Raw genomic sequence first — 17721 nt, forward strand, 5'->3', positions numbered from 1 at the left:
GATCAGTGTGTTATCCATTCAACAAGTACTACGCACTGACCACAGGACAGCGGTAAATAAAACGACAGAGCTCCTTACCCTCTGAAGCTCACCTGAGCTAGTGGAGCAGATACAGTAAACTGCCAGTGCACTGTCCAGTGATGCTAATGTCTCTGAAGAACCAGCCGGGCAGAGATAAGGAAAGACGGCTCAGCGGGCGAGAGTACTTAACTGCTCTTGCAGAGGACCTGGCTTCAGTTCCCAGCACCTACGTTTAGATACTGTTTCTCCAGATCTAAGAGATTTGATATGTCTTCTGGCATTGTCTTAGTTACTGTTGCTGTGATAAAACACCATAACCAAGGCAGCCTATACATGGAAGAATTTATTTGGGGCTGATAGTTCCAGAGGTATTGGAATCTATCACCATCATAGCAGGGAGCATGGTGGTAGACAGGCAGGCATGATGCTGGACCAGCAGCTGAAAGCTCTCAGACAGAAAGCAGAGTGTACACTGGGGGATGGCAAGAGTCCTTCTGAAACTTCAAAGCCAGCTCCACACCTCCAAATCCTTTCACAGTTCCACCAACTGGAGACCAAGTATTCAAATACATGCACCCAATGGGGTTCATTCCCTTTCAAACCACCACAGGCCTCTTGAGCGCTTGCACATCTATGTGCACGGGAACTCATGTGGGTATGAATACCTACACATAAATTAAAAAAAATCTTTTTAAAAAGTTAGAGAAATTTGGGGGCTTTATAAAAGCAAGATTCATAAAGGAAGGGACATCTGAATGATGTAAAGCAAATGAATGACATCTTCCAGATAACTAGAAGGGAGATGAAATGACCAGGGTTCCATTGTGTCACCTGTCATGCTGTATTACTTTATGGAAACTACTTCATTTGTCATATGATCTGCTCAAAGAGGTAAACTAGTGCCTTCGAGGCCTTCGTTTCTAAAGCTGGGAGCTCAGTTCAGGTTTCCTTGGTTACAAAGTATGATAGCATCATGATTTTTTTCTTTTCTTTTTTTCTTTCTTTTGTTTTTCCTTTTTATGATGAAGTCCTCTTATATGGCCAGGTATTTGAGATCAGCCTGCCTCAGCCTTCAGAGTGCTGTGAGTACAGAAAGCAGAATTTATACTCAGCCACGAGAACCAGTCAGAACACTGAGGAAACGAAGAACTTCCTTGAATTAACACTCTGCTCTGAACTTGTGCGAATTAGACAGTATAACCTAGTACTTAACAGCCATAAAGACATGAGTTCAAGTCCAAATATATGTGTACTTGGGAGGTGTCTTCTGAGCGTGTGTCTATACCAGACTCTGCTGGGACATATAGGCCTATGTTTACCTTATATTCGTTCATAGGTCATTTGTCAGGCCTCATGTTTGTATTACCTCCAGCTTGCTTGAGAAAGCTACTGTGGCCCACAGTTTATTGGAAAAAAGTCCTGAAGCTCTGAGATATGAAGAAATTGCCCAAGATCAGTTGACCAGTAAGTGATAGATAGGTAGAATTTGAGAATCACAGGTTTTCTATTCCTCTGTTTAGATAAGTGATTCTGGAAAGTGCTGAAAGTACTCATGGGTATCAGAAGCAAGATTCACAAGTAGAAGGGCTGCAGAGACGGCTCAGCAGTTAGGGCTGCTACTGCCCTTCCAGAGGACCCGAGTTCAGTTCCTAGTACCTTATCAGGCAGCTCACAGCTGCCTTTAACTCAAGGGTCTGACCTCCTCCGGTCTCATGGAGTACCCACACACATTTGGCATATGACCCGTGCACGTGCACGCGCATACACACACACACACACACACACACACACACACACACACACACACACACGTGCGCGCGCGCGCGCGCGCGCAAATAAAAATAATTTAAAAATTAAGTTTAGGGCTTACATTTATTTGGAATGTGTTGGCGGCAGAGTTTACATTTAAGCAATGTACTCTCCTGCCTGCCTTGTGTGTCAGGCTCCTGAAAGCCCCTGGCAGAGTGGTGTCCAGTGTTGACTGTTCTTCATTCTTAATGTTCACCGTTCACTGAAGTAACAGTGAATGGAGTTTCTTTCCTCCCAACAGATCTCACGGCTTATTGTCTCTCTTAACCTTAGGAAATCTCTGCCTGTCTTTGTGTACTCTTTTACCTACTTTACAAATAGTAATTTAAACACAGCAAGTCACTAGGGCCATGTGGGAGTCACTGCCAAAACCTAATGGAAACTTTGGTCCTTTTACTTTAAAATCAACTTTTATCCCCTCAGATGACATAGCTTCCATAATAAAGAACAGACCATTCATTTTTAACCTGGAAAACTACCAAACACATAATTCAGTAAGGGGCCTCATGACCCTGCCACCTTGTCAAAGAGAAGAAACTATATAAAAAATGAGGTTTGCAGGAGCAGAGGGTTTTGGTCTGTCTACTTTCTCTTGGATTACATCCATTAGCCAAGATAAAATATTGTAAGAATTAATGTAACGAATCCCTGTGTCTTTGAAATTTACAAGTTAAACATACAGATCCTTCAGACTTATATTGGACACACCAAGGGCAACCGTTAACTCCAGCAGGGTTGCAAAGATGCATGTTATGTCAGTCTGATCTTTCAAACATAAATGTGACACACGTTTGGGCTGCTCTGAAGTGAACCCAAGTGAACAGTGAAAACGAGCAACACAGATTCATAGCTTTGCAGAATCTGGGGGCTGTGGAGGGACCTGGCAGACCTGAGGACAGACTCATCATCGGGGACAGGAGGAAGTCAAGGCTCAGTGAAGTGAAGTGGCCTGTCCAGGACTGCAGACGAGAGGTTAAGAACCAGAGGGTGAGGGTGCTGGCTACAATCTATTCCCCTCGTACTGTTTAAAAATCTATTGGGTTTTTTTGTTTTGTTTTGTTTTGTTTTTTGCTTTTTGTTTGTCTTTGGTTTGTTTGTTTTGGTTCTTTTGAGACAGGGTTTTTCTGGGTTTAGCTCTGGCTGTTCTGGAACTCACTCTTTAGACCAGGCTGGCCTCAAATAGCCATCAGTAGCAAGTCTTTTCATTGCTCTTAATCTTGGAAGTGCATCTGTAAAATTAAATTCATGGGATTATTTATGTCGTTCTTGGGAGACAATGTGATAATATGCTTGAAGCGGTTAATACTTGGCAGAACTTACTTTTCGCTATCAAATGCTGCTGTTCCTTTCATTCCTTCTCACAGACAGGTAAGGGCCTCATTCCCCTTATAGGGATAAGGACATAGAGTCAGAGAACTGAAGCACTGCTCTGGGTCTCACAGTTGGTGCAAGGCACATGCACACCCAAAGCAAGTTTGGGAAATACAAAAGAATAAGACGAATAAGTCACTAAGATCCATTTCTGTTTATAAGATTTCAAGCTTACGTAGGAAGATTTGCCTTCTCTGGCCATTTGTGACTCTTGTGCCTCAGGGTTATCTGCAAGTTTGCTTTTTTGCCCTAACTCTGTTTGTCCAACTACAGTTCTCCTGTAACTGAGCTCCTACCTCATGTCATCCCACTTTCTAGAGTCTTAGATCTGTAAAAATGAGTTTGCTGAGTTCATGGCTCTGATCAATGAAGAGGTGGAAGATAAGACGGTAGGAGGTCAGGCCAGGGAGCTGAGTAGTCCTTTTCCTCTTTTTGCTGCCAAAGATCAGCTGTGTGGCCAGAGTTGTTTTGTTTATTTTAAATAGTGTTCACTGGTCTGGAGCTCCCTATCATATGTAGACCAGACTGGCCTTGAACTCAGAGAAATCTGTCTGGTTCTGTCTCTTGAGCACCTGTGACAACAAGCTTGGTGGCTGTAGGAATTTGTCATGTTGTCTTTTCTTGTAAAAATACTCCACCCTGTTCTTCCGGAAATAGCTTTTATACTGTATGCTCACTAAATGAAGCAGTATGTCCATGTTTTCTATGAAAATTCCCTATTTTTTTTCAAGACAAGATCTTATGTAGCCTAGGGTAACCCTAAACTTGCTAGCTAAAAATGACCTTGAATGTTTGCTCTTATGTGCACCACCACACAAATGGTTTATTCCTTATTCTGTTTTGTCTTGTTGGTGTTTTGAGACAGGGTTTCTCTATGTATCCCTGGCTGTTCTAGAACTTGCTCTATAGACCAGGCTGGCCTTGAACTCAGAGATCAGCCTACCTCTCCCTCCTAAGTGCTGGGATTAAGGCATGTGCCACCACTGCCCAGCTTCTTTATTCTTTTTAAAGGTTGTTCAGTGTTTGCATTTTATACGTAGTATTAACTATTTCCCAAATGTCAGATATCTTGTTTTAAACTGTCTTTTGGTGACGTTTTTTTTCTTAGATTTGTTTATTTTAATTTAGTTGTATGAGTGTTTTACCTGCATGTATGTATGTACACTGTGTGTGTGCCTGTGCCTAATGCCAATGGAGGTCAGAAGAGGGTCTCAGATCTCTTAGAACTGGAGTTAGGTGACTGAGCGGCCAGGTGGGTGCTGATTAGCATCCTGAGTCCTCTGTGAGAGTGAACAGTGTTCTTAACTGCTGGGCTGGCTTTCCAGCCTCTTAGCTGTGTTTTAGCTCTTGTAAATTCTAAAGCCTGACTCTGGGTCCCGCTGAGAACAGATGAAGTGGTGAGTTGAGAGTTGGGGAAGAAGTGAATATGGAATGTGGGGCCCATGGGGCCTGAGCGTTTTTCTTGCTACTTGATGTTTCTTGTGTTTGCAGCACCACTGTGTAGTGCTCAGTTGCTTAGAGATATGGACAGTGTAGGACTCCACAGCCATCTACAGCATACCTTTGTTCCTCAGACCCAAGTCTGTTGTTATCCTTGTGGACACCTCTATAGTAGTTGATGCCTCCTTTAGCTTACAGAGTAGCTAACGGTGGCTAGGGGACAGTGCTCTGTGTTTGCCTCATCCCGTTCGGCTGCCCTGTTGTTGTGTGTGTGTGGTTTTTGTTGTATACATGTCACTGTAAACCTTTGGGAGTTCACTCAGGCTCGTTAGCTAGTCCAAGCAGAGGTGAGAGGATCCAGATGCGGAGCTGTTTCACCTCAGATTTATAGTCTTGCTTCTGTAGCCTTGTAAGAGTGCTTTCTGTTTCACATTTGCCTGTTTTCATAGTAAAGGGTGTAGAGATTGATATTTTAAAATTTGATAATATAATTGTCTTAGTTACTCGTTTATTATTGTGAAGAGATACCATGACCAAGGCAACTTATAAAAGAAAGCATTTAATTAGGGGCTCGCTTACAATTTGAGAAGTATGATCACTAAGGAGGACAGCATGGTATTAGGTAGTCATGATCAAAAGAGCTATAGCTGAGACCTACATCCTGATCCAAAGGCAGAGAGACAGGACATGGCATGCACTTTTGAAACCTAAAATCCCACCCTTGGAGACGCACCTACTCCAGCCGTCTAATCCATTCTGAATAGTCCACCAACTAGGGACAAAGCATTCAAGCATATGAACTGTGGGGGCCATTCTCATTCAGACCCCACAATGATAATCCAAGTCATGTAGAATAAGCTATTTCCAGGGCCCAGAGAAATGGTTCAGTGGGTAAGAGCACTTTCTGCTTTTGCAGAGGTCCCAAATTGAGCTCCCAGTGCTCACATGGTTCTAAGGGATCTGTTGTTATTTTATGGCTTCTGTGAGCATCAGGGATGGACATATATGCAGGAAAAAATACTCATAAATCATAAAATAAAAGTAAATTAATCTTAAAAACATAATTTTCAATGCTCAAATCAGGATCCACCATCTGACAGTGGATTTATATGCCATGTTTTTGTTGGGCACTCTGAAGTGCGGTACATCAGGAATCTTTAACTCTACTTAGAGATGTATCTTAAGTTTACTGAGGACTGTTTCCAGTGCAGATGATGTTAGGCTGGGGTAACACAATCACATACTCAGGAGGCAGAGGCAAGCAGATCTCTTTGAGTTCAAAAATAGCCTGGTCTACAGAGTGAGCTTTAGGCCAGTCAGGGTTACATAATGAGACTGTCTCAAAATAAGTAAATAACTGAATATCAAGTGTATGTGAGTGAGTTTATCTAAAAAAAAAAAAATGAAATGTACATGAAGGTGAGTTTAGACCAACTTACATGTCCCTGTAACAACCATTCCACTCAAGATATAAAATAGTTTTTATTTCCCATCTCCTTCTTGGCAGGCCATCTTCCACCCATCCGTGTTTCCTCCTCTGATAAGACAGCTACCGTCTGTTATTGTAAAAATATAAAAATAAAAAAGAGTAATGGTTGTCTTTTATCCCGCTAGGTCCGCACAGCAGTGCCCAAGATATCTGCTAGATATCTTGGTGGAAACACATCCCTACTCCTCGGCGACCCAGAGTCTCTTGCCTCCACACACTTTCCTATATTCAAACCCTCACATAAAAGAACACACAACACAATAATCTTTGACCCAATTGGTAAGATATAATTGCCCACTTAAACATACAAAGCCTGGTACCATCCATCCCTTAGGAACATTGATAACAACCTGTAAATACACAGAGCAGAATCTTAACATCACCTGCCATGGCTTCTCCCCTCTCTCTCTTCTCTGTCCTGTCTCTTCCTCTCTCTCTCCTAGTCTCCTCCTCCTCCTTCAAACTTCTCTTCCGCCCATCCTTCCTTCTCCTCCAATGACAGGCTTCCTTCTATCTTGTACCTGCCCCTCACCTGTACTTTACAAATTCAATGGGGAGGTGGTTCTGGTGAGGTCATCTGACTTCTGAGTAGTGACTAGGTAGCTGTCCTTGGGGCAATGGAATTAGCATCAAAATACAGATAACTTCAGGGCAAACCACAACAACCATCTAGTTTTATAAGAATGTAGAAGTGGGGGCTGGAGAGATGGCTCAGCAGTTAAGAGCATTGACTGCTCTTCTAGAGGTCCTGAGTTCTATTCCCAGCAACCACATGGTGGCTCACAACCATCCATAATGGGATTCGATGTCTCCTTCAGGTGTGTATGAAGACAGCAACAGTGTACTTATATACATGGAATAAATAAAATAAATCTAAAAAAAAAAAAGAATGTAGAAGGGTTTGTTTGTTTGTTTTGTTTTGGACTTTCCTCCATAAATAGAAAGCCTTCTAGAGAGTCAGTAACGTACTCAATAGATAATAGATAATTGGACTGGGGTTCATGATGGAGCTGCTGAGAGGTGTGTGGATGCTGGGTGAATTTTAATTGTTAGGGCCAAGGAGGTGGCTCAACAGCCAAGCTTAACAACATTGAGTTCATCCTTGGGGTCCTTGTGGTAGAAAGAGAGAACCAACTCCTGAAAGTTGTCCACTGACCTCCACTCATGAGTTATGCCACACGCATACCCACCCCCAATACACAAATAAGTAAAAACAAAAAATAATTTTTATTTTACTTTTTATTGATTCTTTGTGAACCTCACATCATGCTTTCCCATCCTGCTCATCTTCCAGTGCCTCTATATCTGCCCTCTGCCCTCTGCCCTCTGCCCTCGCAACCTACCCTTCAAAAGAAAACAAAAAATACAAAAAGAAGAACTTTTAAAAATATAGCCTTTTGCCCAAACAGCTTTACTTGCAGATGCTCATTGTAATGAGTTACTGACCTGGGAGGCCTCTGGTCTGCTACACCATCCCTCTTGGATATCCTGTTGTTGCCCTGTGTCATGGAGTCTGGCCTCTTCATGCAAACCCATCAGCTCATAGATGGGGTAGATGTTGTTTGAGGTGGGCCAACTCCAAGCCCTGGATCTGGGCCTGGGTGGTTGCCAGGTAAGGATCAGGGCCAGCTCTCCTGTGCCAACCCCAGCAAGGGGCAAGGCCAATTCTTCCAGGTCCATGCTGCCAGGGCTAGCTCTTCCAAACTGCCTAGGTGAGGGGCAGGGCCAGCTCTCCCTCCTGCAGGAGGCAGCAAAGGAGAAGCCATCCCAGCCCAGCTCAGCTCAGCTCAGGTCAGCTCACCCTTGGGATATGTACATGGCCCCAGGTGTCAGCCCAGACTACCAATGTCCAAATGGCCTTTGTTGGTAACAGGGCCACAGACCCAGACATGTTCCTCAAAGGCAGCACAGGTACAGATATCAGCATGGCCTCAGATGGCAGCCCAGGCCACTCATGTTAGGCTGTGTTCCTCAGCACCCTTGAGTCTCCATTCTGCCTCTCTTCATAGTGCACAAACTGGTCCGCTTCTCCTTCTTTCCCCTCTCTCTACCACACACTTGCTCGTTGTATCATTTTAATGGTGCCTGCTCGTGCTATTTGGTGGCAGGCTGGCCTCTGGCATTGTAATGGGAGGACTTGCCTGACATACATGAAGCAGGTTTGATCCTCAGCCAGCACCGCCTTTTCCCAGGAATGGGGATTAAACAGAGCTTTGCACATGCTAGGCAAGTGTTCTATCCCTGATCTTTATCCCCAGTTGCTCTGCCATGGGAATATATCAGTTTGTATTCTCCAAGAAACACACAAGATGGGATTAGAGGTGTGAAAGATGGCGGGGACCGAGGCAGCGGGGAGAAGACAGCCAAGATCTGACCATAGGTCTAAACAAAAGCATAGGATGAAAGTTATGCAGCACAACTCCTAGGGTGATTCTGAGCAGAGGCTATCCCTGACGGAGCCCTACCATAGTCAGTGTTATGAATGGTTGAGTGTTGGCCAGGAGTAGTTAGAGAGTCTGCTTGGGGTGATCTCAGCTGAATGTAATGGAAGGGGTCTGACAGTTTGGAAGCCAGGAGCTATGGGCATCTGTGCTCCTCAGAGCCCATCCTGGGGAGTGCAGTCAGGGTGGTGTGCACCTCCCACAGTAGCCACCGTATCTGTAAAATGAGACTGTCAGTGGTTTGGGGAGCAATCAGACATTGTATGTGGGACTTCTTCCCGGGGCCCTGAACAGGTACTCAGTATGTTTTAATTCCTTGTCTTTTGGTGTTTGAATTCATTCTCTCAGTTAAGCAATTCTTGGACACAGCTTTTTTTTTTTTTTTAAATCCTGGTTATTTGGGAGTAAAATCAAGGTTACCTTTACTTTTGCTCCCTGATTCTCCTCTGGTCCATCATGCTTTCCTTCCCCTTCATACTAACCCCTCTCCCAGCCTCACACTCATGGCTTTTTTTTTGTTGCTCTGCTTTTAGGGATGGGAGGAGTTGAGTCATTATGTTGTAATTATCTTGGAATTTGAGTTGCTCAGGAGCACCATAGTTTGATTGTTAATAAGCACTTGGTTTATTCTGTGAATATGAATTACAGTGAACAAGGCCCCTTGGAAGGTATATCCAAATGGGAAAGTCTAGTATAGATTGGCGTTATGTTTCTGGTAAAGCCAGAGATGCTAGCTCTCCTCCCCACCCAGTTCCCTCCTGATGCTTCTCATTGGAGTTTTACCAACATTAGCCCCCTCTGTTCATCTGGACATTGGATGGGAAATCTGAGGCCTTGCTGGTTTCCTCCTCCACACCAAAGTTCTGAGGTGATCAAAGGAGAATTCTTCCTAGAATTAGACCAGAGTTTCCAAGATAACAAGAAGTCTCGGCTGCCTTTCTCCCAGGCTGCCTTTCCCCGACACACAAATACACATGATTTCTCCAGGAAGTTTGCCCATAGCAACAAGCTGGATGAGATGGGTAGGATGAGCCCTAGCTTAGTTGGATAAGGAAGAAAATTGCTATGTAGCCAGGGAGAGCCATGGCAGAGTTAGAGGACAGCCCTAAGAAAACCAATATAAAAAGTGCTGTGTTCTTGGGCAGGATAACCAGCTCTCTGAACCCTACATACTATATATAAAATAGAATAATCATGGCATTTACTCTTGTGGGGTGTGTGTGTGTGTGTGTGTGTGTGTGTGTTAGTGTTTAGTAGAAGCAATACTTTGAATTTTGTATATTTTTTTTCTCCTTGGACTAGTAATCACAGTGATCCTGGTAGGGATAGTGAGTCATGGCTCCCAGCCAGCAACGTGATCACCAGGAGGAGTGCTGTGTTGGCAGACTGCATGGCTGGAAAGGCTAGGTGTGTAAAGTAGTACATTTTCAAACCAGGTGATCTGTAGTTTATAATGAGCTCCCTCCCCACCCTAAGTCAAGTTATGGACATGGGATTAAATGTCTGTGGTACCATAGGTTGCTTTATTATTTTGCACATATCTTTTCATAGTTGTCTCATTTTTTTTTTCAGCTATAAAAGTAACCTTTTGAAGTGACTACAGTAAAACGGGGAAGCTGGGGCTAGGAAGTTTAAAAACTTGCCCAGGCTCTTCATAAGTGGAAGAGCTGTTTTTCAGACTTGAACCCATCTGCTTCCGGAGTTCGTGATTTAACCGTGTTACCAATTGTTCCCTTTATTTTTCTCTCTGGCCGTATAGCTCTTGTTACAGGGGAGTGTGCATGGTTGGCACATCCCAGGACGTATTGGTAAAGCTGCTTGATTATACGGCCTACACATATATAGACTTTGGTAATTTTGAAAGAAAAAATCAAGTCAGAAGAAAGCCCGATGGTCTGACTTGGGCTTGGTGACTTTGAACTGTACTGTAGCAATTGCTGGGTCTCTCCTGAGCTTCTGTGTCACCACCCTCTGCCATTAATTCAGGTCAGTCTAGCAGGAGCTTAGGCCTACTGTTTCATCTGAGTCTCTGCTTTGTAATTTATAAAACCCAGGGCATACACTAATGTCACTGAAGTGTTATGACATTCACTGAGTTAATACAGCACGCATCAGCTTAGAGCTTGGCACTTGGAAAGAGCTCTGCAGGTGTTACCGTTACTGAAGCAGAAAGGATGTTAGAGTCAGATGGCGAGGCAGATATGGTTGAGCAAAATGTCACCATACCACAGATAGCAAGGCTCTCGCTCTATTGTTCTCATACATTTATGCCATTTTGTATATTTACTTGTATACTGTCTGTCTCTCCTTTGCTTGAATGTGAGTACTCTGAGGAGAAGAAGAGCTGTGTTAATTGTATTCATCTATGTATCCCTAGCCCCTGGAATGGGGTTTAGCATGTAGTAAGTATGTAGTAATAGTACCAGTGTTTGTGGTATGAATGAGTGTGAGCATCCACTATGTGTAACCTGCTTTTCCTGGTCTACTGTGTATTATATTATACGATCATAACAGCCCTCGGGCCCTGTTATCATCCCTGTTTTATAGAATAGAAAACCCCAGTCACAGGGAAGGAAGTTCTTTGGATCTCTGTGACTAGTGCCACACTGGGAGTAGGTGTAGGGATGGGTCACCTTTCTCCAGAGCCTAAGCTTGTAGCCACTGAGCTGTTCTTCAGTAAAAGACAGCGCCTTTTGGGTTCTTTCCTTGGTGCTGGGTGTGGAAACTAGCACATGCTTGACAAATGCTCTACCACTGATTTATACCCTGGCGCTCCATCATTTATTCTTTATGTTGACAACTTAAAGAATTTGTCGTTTAGTGCCTGCATATGCTTTCCCTTACCAGCATCTACCATTTAGTCTTTGTGGAAGACAGTGGTTTAAAACATTTACTTACCATTGCTTATGGTTTGTATGCCACACACAGCATGTGTGGAGGTCATAGGAAAACTTCAGGGGCTGGTTCTCGCCTTCCACCGTGAGATCCCAGGAATCACATTCAGGTTCTCAGACTCAGCAGTAAACGCACTTCCAGCTGAGTGTCTTAATGTCCAGAAGGCAACATTCCCTCGTCCCCACCTCGTCCCCAGTCTTATATCTAATAGATGAGAAAGTAATAGTGGATAATGTTTACGAGTACACCACTTTGTACCATCATATTTCTCCCACATAATCCAGTTAACTTCGATGTAGACTTCGATGTGTTTGACAGGCAGGGAAACTGAGACAAGCTTAGACATGAAAAATCTGGGCCTCAAACCTCACTAATATCTTCGGAGACCTGCCTCAAGTGCTCCACCAGTCCACAGTTGCAGAGGAAAAGCTAGTGTCATGGTTACTCAGACTGGCAGAGCAGAGGTTAGAGAGGTCTGGTCTCACTTGTCCACAAACCTGTGCTTGTGTGTGTGTGTGTGTGTGTGTGTGTGTGTGTGTGTGTGTGTGCGCGCGCGCGCGCGCGCGTGTGTGTGCGCGCGCGCGCGTGTGTGTCAGCTGAGAGTTGGAGTTGGGACTCCTGACCTCTCTCCTTTCTCTGTTAGCATAGGTGGTAGGAATCCTTCCCAAGCGTATGATTCTCTTTGGTCTGATGTCTTTATGAGAGATCAAGATGCAAGATGGGATAATGGGAGGGTGGGGTAGGGTATGTAGAAGCATAGGAAATCTGGCCGGGCTGCACAAACAAAAACATTTCCTTCAGGGCTTGAAGCCCCAAACCATTGAGTAGCTCATACCAGCAAACAACGAAGCAGGGCATGTGTCTGCGACTGATTGCTGGTCTGTGCTCCTGGGAGGGAAGGCTCCCAGCTGCCCAGCGAGGGGGTGACACGCTCTCTCTGGAATTGTCAGGGATGTGTTTTCATACGCTTTTCCCTAGAGTGCAGCTGCCTTCTTACTGTGCTCTCTCTGCTGTCAGAGCAGAAGTCACGGTCTCTGCAGCCCCACTGCCTGTTGCTGCCCTCTCCTGTTTTTTTCTTTTCTTGGTAGTGCTGATATTGAACTCAGGACCTCCCATATGCTAGAGCCAGTGCCCCTCCACTGAGCTATGTCCTGGCCCTCTTTCTACTTTTTGTTTTGAGATGGTCCCACAAAGTTGCCAAAACAGGCCTTGAACGCACCCTGTAGTCCAGGAAGATCTTGAACTTGGCTGTCCTCTTGCCTTAGCTCCCAGGTAATGGAGGTTACAGGCTGTGCCACTGGCTTGGCCCTCTGTCCTTCCTATCCTTTGTGTTATCCATCCACTCTGGCCAAAGCTTTAAGGAACCAAACCCTTTTTGAGTGTTTTCTCCCTCCCCACTCATATCCTATTGTCCCTGAGCCTTGGAGAGTCTGTGGTTAAAACAATTAGTGCAGCCATCCTGTGTAGCACTCCTGCAGTGCATATGTGCTGGCAGTGTGCCAAGCCCTTGCCACCCGTCATTTCATTTAATCCTTGCATCCGCCTTTTAGTAATAGCCACACTCTCCTAAGTATGAAGAAACTGAGTTTGGAGAGGCTGAGTATGGTATTCAAAGTTCTGAAGCCAGCAAGTAGCACAGCTCTTGGATTCTACTTCTAGGCCTTTCTGTGTTTAATGCCATCTTTTAAGTGACCAAAAACATCCTAAGTGGGTTTGCTGTAATGACCCAACTCAACAGGGATTTCCCTGAGTAACTTGGTACATGTGTCCCATTTGGTAGAAACAATGGGAGTATCATTTCAGCCGGTGGGTTTCTCTGTGTTGGTTACCAGAGGGGCATGCCCTCTGCTTATTGTTCATGGGAACATGCTCAAGGAATTCTGCAGGAAGGCCCCCATCCAGGATGTTACTGGAAGACCTGCCTGGCGGAGTTTGTACAAACAAAGTATGACCCTGCCGGCCCAGCCAAAACCCCTGCCTCCGTGCTGGGAGGCTCTGTGACCCTGGCGGAAAAGGCTGCTGTCTTCATCACCCAGCCAAGAGGCTGCCGCACTGCAGGGTGGGGCCCTGGCTTCCCTCTCCTTAGATATGGTATGCACATTGTTGTCTATACAAAATGCAGGTCTAGTTGGGTTTCCTTTGCCTCCTGAGCCTCTTTTATGGTGTTTCATGTTGTTTGTAGGAACAATCTGCCAGGGCTCCTCTCTTTAAAAAAACCAAAAATGGAAAAAAAAAAAAAAGCCCAAAATGGTGAGCTGGGCTGTGATTGTGCATGCATTTAATCCCAGTGCTCAGCAGCGAAGGCAGCCAGACATCTGAGTTTGAGGCTAGCCTGGTCTACAGATCGAGGTCTCGGATAGTCAGGGCTACATAGAAAAACCCTGTCTCAAAACAGAAACAAAGACAAAACCAAAATTGTAATAAAATACCAGTTTTTAGTTTTTAAAAATTACTTGTCAGTGTAAGGGCCTTGTAAAATTGAAACTGTACATGTCAGAGTTATGTATACATGCACAGTCCCTAGGAAACTGTACGTGTCAGAGTTACATACACATGCACACAGTCCCTAGGAATCATTCTGCTTCCTGCCTCTGCCTCTTCCTCTGCCTGCTCTAGAAACCTTACATGGATGGAGTCATACAATGTGTCCATTTGAGTTGGGCTTGTTTCAGTTGAGGTTGTCCATGTGTATGTGTATCAGAATCACAATCGTCTTGAAGGCTGAATAGCATCTGGCCCAGTATGACATTGAAGGGCTTGTGTGTCTCACCTGTCAGCCCTTCCAGCATCCTCACTTTGGATAGTCTTTGTCTCCCACTTTCTCCAGTCTGGTCACATTGCCTTTCTTCAGTCTCTGAGAAAGGACCAGGCGTGCCTCTTCTGCATATCAGCCAGCACGGGATGGAGCATGGAGCATGAGGAGCTCAACCGTTGCTCGAGAAACAAGTGTGCACCGGTTTGGAGTGGCCACTGAGGCGCCTGGAATACAAACATGAGTGCGCTCCCGAGTCCCATGAATGTGAGCTGCAGATGATCAGATGTATATAGTCACTGGACTGGAAAGGGATTAGGGCATTTCCATAATATTATGTGGTGTGTTTCTTTTTCTGAAGCAGATGTGCCCTTGTTGCTTCATGAGGAAATCATTAAATGTGTTTGATTAAGACGTCCATAAGCACTGTGATGCATCTGAGGCTACTGTGCTCTGTCTCTTATACTCCGTGTTCTTATATCTGCTTCTCCGAGTTCCTCTCTGAGACGTCGTTCTCATCTTTGATGAGTGTCTTCTGGGTGACAGAGACGGTAATATGGTGGGACCGTCTGCTCTGTATTTCTTCACAGTACACACTCAGTATCCACCAGTGCATCTGCCCTTCTTCCTGTTGGCACTTCCTCTGCATAGTACCCCCAGCTCCTCTCTCCTCATATATACCTTACTCCTCTCCCTTATACATTTTTTGACAGTTGGCTGTGTATTTGAATCCTAACACAAATGTTTTTTAACAGTGTAAAAGTCATACACTGCTATCCTTGGAAACTGATATTTATGGCAATGCTACATGTAATTTTATATATATATCCTTTTATTTTTGAGTATTTTTAAAGTCCTAACTCATGTTTGTTTTTTTTTTAATGTGTGGGTTTTTTTTCCCTCCCATTTGAAATATAAACAAAGCAGTGAAAAGTTAGTTAGCTTTTTTTGTTAAAGGTTTCTCAGCAGTGGGATACCTATTGGAAATTATGAATGAAACACAAGATCGCAGTACTTCAAGAAGATCTTTCTGGAGAGGTTTAAGATGTTTCTTCCAGCCTTCGCCCTGCTTCTTTTCTGCCCCTCCTAGTATTTCAGCAGGATTAGGTTTTTTGAATCAGTGGATCATATTTTAATTTTCCTGTTCCTTTCTTATACTGACATATGCTTTGGCAAAACAAAAAAGAGACCTAAACTTGTCAGCATGATTTTTGTTCAGTGAATTAAAAACCATAAAAGTAACAAGATCAGATCCAAATCCCTAAACTCCTGACATGGTGGTTTTGTCCTTTTCAGCCCCAAGCTTCGTGTTACGACTTTGAAAGCTTTCTGCCTGGAAGCAAAAGTTCATGATTTATTTGAAATAGATTACAAGGGTACAGGCCAGAAAGAACGAGGTTTGAGTCCCAGTCCTGTCACTCAAGCTCATGGGCAGTCACTTACCGTCTCTGAGACTCAGTTTCTCCTTTGAGAAGAATGGGACTCTTAATTTGAGGGAAGGTTTGCAGAGGGTTAGTGGGTCACTAACTCAGCTGGCTGCTTTGTCTTCAGAGGTTGTCTTTACTTAAAATTCTTTTTGTTGTGGGAAAAAGCAGCATATAGATGTCATATACTCTCACTGGTGCACACTGAGCGTGCTCCCAGAACGTGGGGTGCTCCTCCTCAGCCTCCTCAGGATTGTTGATCTGAGGTCAAGAAGCATTGCCAATGATGCCACTTCAGAGCAGAGCATTTTGTTATAATAAACCAACCAGTGGCCTTTCAGACAGGCCACTCCAGGTTTGATGTCACATAATATACCAGACTTTGGCTGGACTTGGCAGTGTGTGCCTAATAATCATAGCACTCAGGTGATTGAAGCAAGAAGATCATAATTTCCAACTGAGAATGGGTGACATAGTGAGACTTTCTCAAAACCCCCCCAAACAGCAACGAAGATTCTACACTTGGTAGGACCTGCTTTTCTTCACATATAAAATGGGGTTTGTGCTGGAAAGTGCTATGTTGACTTGATATATGCTAGAGTTACTGGAGAGAAAGGAGCTTCAGCTGAGAAAATGCCTCTATAAAATCGGGCTGTAGTCTAGCCTGTAGGACATTTCCTTAATTAGTAATTGATGGGGACTACAGCTGGGCTGGTGGTCCTGGGGTTTATCAGAAAGCAGGCTGAGCAAGCCATGGTGAGCAAGCCAGTAAGCAGCACCCCTCCATGGCCTCTGCATCAGCTCCTGTCTCCAGGTGTCCTGCCCTATTTGAGTTCCTATCCTGATTTCCTTCAATAACAAACAGTAATAATGAAATATATCTTACTCTTTAGATCTAGTGAGGTATATTAGGATAATGTGGATTATGCTGCAGTAACAAGCAGTCTTCATATCACCATGGTTTATAGCACTTCACTGTGGATTCTAACAGCTGAGTGTATTTCTCAAACTATGGTCAGGTGCTGTTCTTTATAGTCATCCTAGACCTGAGCTGATGGAGGGCCTGTCTTAGCTTGTACTGTAATCCAGGGGAACATGTTGCCTCTAAAGTCTTCTGCCCTGGATCTACATACCATTTTCTCCCATAACAAAAAAGAATTTTAAGTAAAGACAAGCTCTGAAGACAAAGCAGCCAGCTGAGTTAGTCCAACATGTGTGTACACATTTCCTTAGGTCATTCAGTTTGTGTAGCCTCATCTCAGGGTGGGGAACATGTGTTCCTGCTTCTGCCCTGAGCAAGAGACAGAGCAGTGGTGAGTGGACCTAGTGACCTACCACGTTTAGACCTCATTCTGTCGAGCAGAGCTGCGGCTCTGAGGCTCCTTCTCTTTCCCCACATTGGTCACCACAACACTTCTTACATTCTGGTAAATAACTTTTTGACTCTTTTTTTAGCTGATTTCCTTATGGGCAGGATGAAGTTCTGCTGTCCTCATCCTAATCCATTACCTCAGCTCCTAGCCCTTGGTATTGACAAGATGGAGAAAGGAAGACAGGACATTTATGCTGGGCTGTGTTATAGGTTGTCATGGTGATTCAATGGGAATAGGAACTGCGGTGTGTGGTCACATGCCTTTCTTTGTGGTTTACACTTGTATTTATGATGAGGATGCTGATAATATGAACCAACACTCATCTGGGTGTGGCTTTCAATCCAGCACTAGGGAGGCAGAGACAACCAGATCACAGTTTGAGGCTAGCCTGATCTACAGAGTGAAGTTTAGGATGGCGAGGGATACACAGAGAAACCCTATCTGGAAAAAAACAAAATAATTACATTAAATTAAATCAAATGTGTCAGGGTCCATGCTAAATGCTCATCTCACTACAGACTCATCTTACTCAGCTTCTTCCTACCCGACAGACATTAGACAGCTGTCCCACGGACAGCAGGGATTTTGAGGAGAAGGCATGTCTGTATCTTTTAAGTAGCTTGGTTGAGTTTTGACTCTGGGTCTGCCTATTCTCTCTAGTTCCCTAGTGTCTCTTACGTGCTTTTACCTGATAACTCACAGGACT

General features: G+C 44.2%; 1 protein-coding gene across 6 annotated transcripts in view; it reads left to right on the forward strand.

Moving 5' to 3' along the window:
• The window catches only part of Mrrf (mitochondrial ribosome recycling factor), a 56368-nt gene that overhangs the window by 23624 nt on the left and 15023 nt on the right, over positions 1 to 17721 (forward strand). The window lies entirely within an intron of this gene.

This window comes from Rattus norvegicus, chromosome 3, assembly GCF_021556685.1.
Source record: "Rattus norvegicus strain SHRSP/BbbUtx chromosome 3, alternate assembly SHRSP_T2T, whole genome shotgun sequence".
Taxonomy (NCBI): Eukaryota; Metazoa; Chordata; class Mammalia; order Rodentia; family Muridae; genus Rattus; species Rattus norvegicus.